We start from the raw sequence: 8,089 nt of genomic DNA, 5'->3' as shown, positions 1-8,089 counted from the left end.
GGTCAGGGCCAGCCAGGGTGAAGAGGAAGCTGGGGCCAGTCAATTACCGAGTCAGATGGATTCACCCAAATGATAAAGAAGAAACAGTGAACATTGTTAATTTAAAACCTTTCTGGGGAAACCTCCCTCAGTAGCCGCTGGCGGGGGGGGGGACTCTGTGACACCGCCACAAAACAGAGAAATAGTGTTAATTTCAGATATTCAAATCATTTCAAACATTTCTAATGATGTGATAATAATTGTTTATGTTTTTGTTATGGTTATTTAAATCTGGAATTTAATTTGGAATATGAGGGACTCTTATTGTAAAAGGCCCCTATTTAAGGAAGTGGGAACTGGCGGCCATTTTGGTTTTAAGGTGTTGGCACATGGAGTGATAGGCGGCATGTTCTGAGAGGCTGGTAAACAAAGGTGCTGGGAAATGCCTTGCTCTCACTAGGGCCAGTGCCATGGATTTAAGATCTATCTGGCCATTGACTGGAGGTTTACCTGAATTGGGGGGTTGAGGCCGAAGTTTCAGTGACCAAGGACGTTTTCTCTGTCGGGGATTGTTTGTGGATTACTTTTCCCTTTTTCCTGGAGTATTGCAGGTGGGATCTAGAAATCCCTGAGAAGAGAACGTGGGTGAGACTGATCAAGTTTTTTTTCTCCTCTTTTACACCTTTTTTTTGCGGTGATTATTGTTTTCTTTTTGGGCTGTTTCTTTGTTGTGGACTCTAATTGATGGTATTTGGATATCCGTGCCTTTATAGGACTCATGGACTGATATCAGCACTTGCCTTTTGGACTCAATTTACTTATTTACCTTTCGATATGCTGTTCATTGTGCTGTGGGGTTGAACAATGTTTGCTTGAAGTTTATATGTCTAGTAATACATGCATTTATCACTGAGAGTCTTATGTTTTGCACATGCTTTATTGAATTGATGGTTAGTAAGCTGTTTAAAACAAGATTACCCAAAAAAGAACTCTTTGGTAACAATAAGACTTAAAGTAAGATAAGTTGAATTTGTTACAGATGGTATCCAGTCATCTACCGCAGGAACGGAGGAAGGTTCGCCAGGCCACGGGAACAATGGAGGTTGATATCCTAATACACATTGGAATGGGGTGAGTCCTGTAGAGGCATGGGTTAAAGAGTTTTGGGCATATTCCGCCCATGGCAAGAATTCTGCCCACCGATTCTGTTCCCGGCTGCAGTAGGTTCTCAGATATCTACCAATCTCCTGATTGAGTCTCTCGACTTGACCGTTTGACTGTGGGTGATAGCCTGACGTCAGACTCACATTGATGTCCAATTGTCGGCAGAAAGCTTTCCACACCTGAGAGGTGAATTGAGTCCCTCGATCCGAGACGATGTCTTCGGGTGAGCCATAAATTCGAAACACCTGGTGAAATAGAGCTTGAGCCGTTTCCATGGCTGTTGGCAGACCTTTGAGGGGAATGAGGCGGCAAGACTTAGAGAATCTGTCGATGATGACTAGAATTGTAGTGAAATCTTGGGATGGTGGGAGATCGGTAACAAAGTCGATTGACAGGTGAGACCATGGACGTTGCGGGATAGGTAGCGGCTGCAGAAGACCGGATGGCAGTTCCTTGGGGGTCTTAGATTGCGCGCAAACTTTCACGTAATCAGTTACATCTCTGTTCATGATTGGCCACCAGAAAGCGTTGTGGATTAACTTGATGGTGCGTGAGATACCTGGATGACCTGAGTTGACAGAAGTATGAACCCATTGCATGACCCGTTGTCGTAGATCCTGGGGAACATATTGTTTGTTCGGGGGGCACATAGCGGGCTGAGGATTTTGCTGTGTGGCTCTTTGGATCTCCTCCATGATGTCCCAGTTTACAGGAGCGATAATTACAGAGGAAGGAAGAATGGGTTCAGGAGAATGATCTTGGAGAGGAGGATCATGACACCTGGAGAGGGCGTCTGCCTTGCAATTCTTACTTCCTGGGCGATAGGTGACAGTAAATTGAAACCTTGAAAAGAACAGTGACCATCTGGCCTGACGTGGGTTTAGTCTCTTGGCACTTTTCACATACTCAAGATTCTTGTGATCGGTGATAACCTGGAACGGGTGAACGGCTCCCTCCAACCAGTGTCTCCATTCCTCTATCGCAGCTTTCATGGACAGTAACTCCTTATTACCAACATAATCTTTTTGTATTCTATCTGTTTTCTTTTCATTTATTATACAATTAACAAAAGCAAAAAAGACCTCTAACACTAGCTTGCTCTATTCTTTTTCTATTCTATCTGTTATAGAATAGCCGATATCAAAAAATTTTTATTTATAGAATATTATTTATAATAAATAATTTGTAATTAATTATATAAATTATAAAAAAAATTAAATCTTGCTACGTTTAGGCTACTGCGTTAAGCTAACTGAGACTTGTTATAGCACTTGTATATCATTGCTCTTTTGTTGATTTTGATTGCTTCCATTGTCCTCATTTGTAAGTCGCTTTGGATAAAAGCATCTGCTAGTGCTAAATGACTAAATGTAAATGTACGAGGTTAATTATCCTAGTAGAACTTCATATAGCACCAATAAAATCTGCAGACTCGTTATTAAATTTCGGCAGAAGAAAATGAAATACTTTGAACTGATGCAGCTTCTCCCAGTTTTTCCAGTGTTTCTTCTCTCCGCCATCTATGCGTCTATGCGCTACTGCCCCTAAGCACCTCTGTTGACATGAGATAAATAAATATTTATGTTTATTATGTCTAATTCTCTAATTTTTTGCTTTCTATTGTTGTATTTTTCCTATTTTTAGAATTTGTGCTAACTTGTTTGATGTTGATACTTGATTATGCTACTTTGTTTTAATTGGCTACAGTAAAGTTTTTATGGAAATAAGTAAATAATTAATAAACAAAATTCATCACCGTTTGTGGTCTCAGTGGTTTGCGTTGGATGATATCATTTATGATGAAATGATGATATCATTTACTCCATTTAGCAGCGCGTCATGGCAACAAAATAAGCCAACAACAATAAAGAGGTGACTTGGTAAATTCACTGAATTATGTCATTCGCTCTAGCAGTCTACAAACCGAGACAGATGGCATGTAAGGCTGTTGCCCACCGGTAAGTGAGATTTTATTTGTTTACAACGCGATATTTCGTAGCTAGTTTCTAGTAACCACTTCTAAATCTTTCTCCAGTTCACGTAGACAAGGTCGCTTGCTTATAGCTAACCGTACAATCACCCAAACGGCGAAATTCAACATATAAAATAAATAAATAACATTTTGCGCTTGCCGAGTCGCGTTATCGTCAATTCAAAGAAAAGTCTGAAAGCACTTCTTGTTCAAACACGTTCACAAATCCAAGTGTAGGCATTAGTTTTGAATTGCTTGTGACTCGACAGATTCAAAGACTTGAGTAAAAGGCATAGGTTTAATGGCAGTTTCATAATATCCCAAAACAAAAAAGATTAAAAAAGAGCTACAAAGATGGAAAAACCTGAAATAAGAAAATTGCTATAAAAATGCCTAGAACTACGAGCAAACAAGATTTACAGGACTGAGCAAAGATGAACACAAGCGCCACTACATGTAATGATTAAAACTTTGTAGGCGGTGACCTCTTGTGGTAAGACTCCACTTTGTGAAAACAAAATATGTAACAACAGAAGAGACAGGGATCTATTGTAAATTCTGGGAGGAACTACAAAGTTATAACCTTTATATTAGACTTCATATATCATATAATATAATATAATATAATATAATACAGGTACAGCAGTGATCATATTTAGTAAAACTCTGATATTTCACTGTTTGTGTCACTTTTAGTGTGTCTGTGTTTTCTCTCACTCTAAGAGTGGTGTTTCTCTAACCAGTGAGAAATAGGAAATGTGTAGTGGAAGTGTAGCAACATGATTACAGAACTTATTGAACAAGGAGATGAATTTGATGTTGTTCCACGTCCACATACTTTGTTGTGTGTTCTGTGGCAACACCAGAAATGTGATATTGCTATATTGATTGGTATGGTTTTATACAATATTGATTAACTTGAGTAATATTAAGTAACTTAAGTAAATGAATGAATGATTCAGTAACTCATTTATACAAAAGACATTCAATACAAAACCCTCACTTGTCATCACCTATTAGAGTAACCAAGTTAGTTGCAGAAGGAATCAATGAAAAAACTCAAGTTCAAAATGGAACTTGCAAACACGGACAAGCGGAGTGATACAAACAGTGAAAAATCCCAGTGTTGGACTATATATAATATAATATAATATAATATAATATAATATGTGTTACATTATAGGATAATGTGTTGTTATGACTCCACGCCATGTGTTCTTGTTTCTAGGGCAATTGCAGTTGCCTCCTCAGGCTCATTCTACTGAACCAGGCTGGTTTTGGTCCTCAGGAGCATATTTTGCTGTGCTAGAAAATAGAAAATAGTGTTTTAGTTTTTGTGCATATGGCATTAATATGCCAATAGGCAATATGTATTAAATAACATAAATATGAATTAAATATGTTGAAATACCCTGCAGAGAGGAAAGCCAAAATGACAAGGGTTATGACAAAAGTGGCAGCAACAGCAATGGAACCATCTGTAGAGAAGAACATTTCACCAAAATATCAATACAACAAAAAAATTCACTGGTGTCATGACACTTGCTTTAAGATAAATGCTTTATGAAAAATGCATACACGATATTAACTACAAGGTAAAAGTTCTAATGTTCACATGCCAAAATAATAGTACTAATACTTCTATTCTGATAATAATAGATGATATTAAAGATAATAATACTAATGATCTGTCATTTGCTGCCTGTCCATCTGGTCATGTGTTCTCTTTTAATACAAATTTTACATGGTTTCACTTCACTAACTCCCTGTTACAACACCACTTGCAGTAATGTTTTTCCATCCCCTATCTCCAGAACTCTAGTATTGCTTCCTCAATCAGGAATCTATTTCCTGTTTAAAAGGTTACTAAGAGAATTCAGTTTAGTGCAGTTGTTTTTGGTTGTGTATCTTGTTGTTTAGATCGGTTTGCTCTTTGAGATTGCTCAACTGAGTTATGACACTAAACTAAACGTTGAATTCATTTTTTAGGAGTGGCTTGCAAAACAGGAATTCCAGGGAGGTGATTTTTACAAGGTTCAGCAAAACTAGAGAGATAGAGCTTGCATTATTTTTGCAGTCTGCGGTTCCATAATCTCGACCAACAACGAAATGAGGATAATTATTACTACTGTTATTCTTCTGTTTTGTGTGGAATTTCTGAACTGCAACCATAACAAAGACAGTGAAGTCTGGTAAGAAACAGTGTGCATGTGATTTGCAATAAGCTTGTTATGCAGGTATATTTTGATGGTAACATGATCATACTGATTGGCAATGTCTATAAAAGTGTATCCCTACATTTTTGTCATTTATAATTTTAAGCAATGAGACAGTAGTAGTTACTAATAAAAGGTTATTGCCTGATCACCTTTTCCAAATGCTGAGTATTTGGTCATTTATCTGTGTTTTACAGACTATACTTACAGTGTTGTCTCACTGATGAATTAGTTTTGATGGCAGAGGAGGATAAATCTGGAAATGCAGTTATATTAAAAAACATCAGTACATGCATTTGCAAAATCTCCCTCTAATATCACCACATACTATATACCATTTCCTGAAGGCATATTTGCTGTACACTCAAAACAAATCTAGGTTATGTGTTCTAATCCAACACTGGACTAAAGGTTTTAGGTTATTTTATTCCAGTGTTGCAAAAGCAACAGGATTTAACATGATTCAAATTTAAAATTTAATGACATTGCCAATAATGTTTAATACCTCCAGATGGCAGAGTTGTACTAAACACTGGATAGATGTTGGTGGAGTTGGTGCCTGATATGAAAACAGAATTGAATGCCATTGTTATTTATTTTATTTTTTGTTGTTGTAATTTTGTTGTTGTATAGCTTCCGTTATGTGGAGAACAAAAAGCAAAGCGAAATACTGAAATACTACCCACAAGAACATGTGAAGTCATTGGTGTAATTCTACAAGAGAATCAAAAAGCATTCAATTTGTACAGTACACACAATCCTTAAAATAAAGAGCAGTAAAACTATTCTGAAAAGATGAATAATTGTTAAAACCACAACTCACAGGACAAGAGGCATGGAATCTGACTGAAAATGGACAGTAAGTCACACTGATTCCAGTACGGGTTACTTTTTTGAAGGGTTGAGAAAAGTGTGCTAAATTTCCATCCAGGATAGCTGTGAATTGCTAGTGGAGAATTGTGAGACATACAGTAAACATGGTGAGAATTTCACACATTGAACATTTTGCTTCTTTTTGCTAATGCCTCTAGTAAAAGACAAGGCAAAACAATTGTTTTGAACAATCACTGACAAATAGTATCAGAAAAGCCACAGAAAAGTAGAGCATATTAAACCCACCAGGGGTGTTACAGTGATATAATCTAGATGGCAATTATATTAAGGCACTTTTGGATATACCATATAACATGAAACCTTATGCCAGTAGTGTTTTAGTGGCCAATTTTGACCACAGTGAGTCTTTTCATGGACTTTTACCATTATCATGGGGATTTTACCCCAAATACGATCAATTCTTATATTAAAAAACAAACAAACAAACAGGAATTTAGAAAATGAGTTTTGGTTAGCGTTTTGGGAGAAAATAAAATAAAAAAAGGCCACGAAGTGCCTTTCCATGGTACCCTAAGTGGTGACATTTAATTTCTCTATTAATTATTAATTAGATTTAGGGTTAAAATAAAATAAAATGCAGAATGATGGGAACTGGTTTTGATATTTACATCAGTGGTCCACTCTGCATCACAGTTGCGGTCTTGCACGTTCACGGCCACAGCGTCGGGTAGGACAAAGTCATAGGATGAATCTTCTCTCCGAATTCCAACACACGTTTTACCTGCCCCGCAAAATTAATAAAATTAATTAAATCTGTCGTAATCCCAGCATTAAAACAGGTTTTGGAGTTTAGCGTCAACTAAAAATAAATCGCAACTACTCGGATTGAGCTAACCTCATACGTCTCATATATCTGACAAAATGCAAGTAGACTGTTTATTGGAATGAGCTCCTTTTAGCACAAGTCAATTTTATAAGGCACGTCATATATGAGAACTTGAATAACTCTATAAAAATAGCTCATAGCCTAACGTTAGCCTGTTTCCGTTCTTTAGCGGCACTTATCGGTGCACGTCATAATAGTTATAAATGCATTTTCGTTAACAACAATATTGAATTAAAATGGGAAATGTAAAATCTTACCTTCGAATGACTTTCCCTCGATAAGAGAAAAGCACGAGAACAACGCAAGAAACAATAGAGCGGTCTGCATAATGATAATGTATATGAGAGGCTGCGGTTGAATGAGCGAAATGTGTAAGTTATACAGTCTATGGTGTAAACCTGTGTCACGCTATCTTATTAAGAAACGCCCACTGCGTGTCGTGAAGCCGGTGAATGAAGCATATTGGGACTGACTGCCTTATGAAAATTAGGAGGTAGGGTTGCCAACTTCAGAAAAGGAAAATAAGGGACAATTAAGTATTAAAGTTTTATTGAAAAACCAGGGGACTCCCAACGTATATTTTTTTGGGTGTTATTGGGGGTCCCTTAATGCTTATGGGAGGTCCGGGACCCCCGGGATATATATACATATATATATATGTATATATATATATATATAGTATGCAATCTACCTCATGAACAGTTAAATGTTCTCCCATTGTGCAAGACAAATATGTGCAATAACCTTATACTATTTCTCACCCTACATCCATTATATGTAAATTGTTTTATCTAGGTATACATTAGAGAAAGTCGACTTTCCTTATTGATCACGTCTTCCCTCAGGTAAAATGCACGTTTTCTTGCGTGGCTGGATGTTGGAATCACGTTGTTTGCATTCGCTCAAACTGATTTGCTGAAGTCGAAACGCGGACGGAAAAAAATTACTCCATTAGCGCAAATCCTGGTTGGATGTACTGCCAAATTCTCTGAAATGCCTTTGGAGACGGCTTATGGTAGAGAAATGAACATTCAATTC

The 8,089-nt window shown here is 37.2% G+C and overlaps 1 long non-coding RNA gene across 2 annotated transcripts in view; it reads left to right on the top strand.

Moving 5' to 3' along the window:
- Positions 1-3,062: 3,062 nt before the first annotated feature.
- Positions 3,063-8,089, top strand: part of LOC107683666 (uncharacterized) — a 24,058-nt gene continuing 19,031 nt past the window's right edge. Inside the window, exon 1 of one of the 2 annotated variants that reach the window (XR_001633749.1) lies at positions 3,063-3,101. This is a non-coding gene — a long non-coding RNA (uncharacterized LOC107683666). Of the gene's footprint in view, positions 3,102-5,136; positions 5,308-8,089 lie in introns of those variants that run through there. The other variant, XR_001633748.1, reaches the window with a different exon arrangement.

The sequence above is a fragment of the Sinocyclocheilus anshuiensis genome, unplaced genomic scaffold (genome assembly GCF_001515605.1).
Source record: "Sinocyclocheilus anshuiensis isolate Anshui unplaced genomic scaffold, SAMN03320099.WGS_v1.1 scaffold3094, whole genome shotgun sequence".
NCBI classification, from domain to species: domain Eukaryota; kingdom Metazoa; phylum Chordata; class Actinopteri; order Cypriniformes; family Cyprinidae; genus Sinocyclocheilus; species Sinocyclocheilus anshuiensis.
The sequence above is the reverse complement of the archived record's forward strand: the minus strand, read 5'-3'. Positions and strand labels throughout refer to the sequence as shown.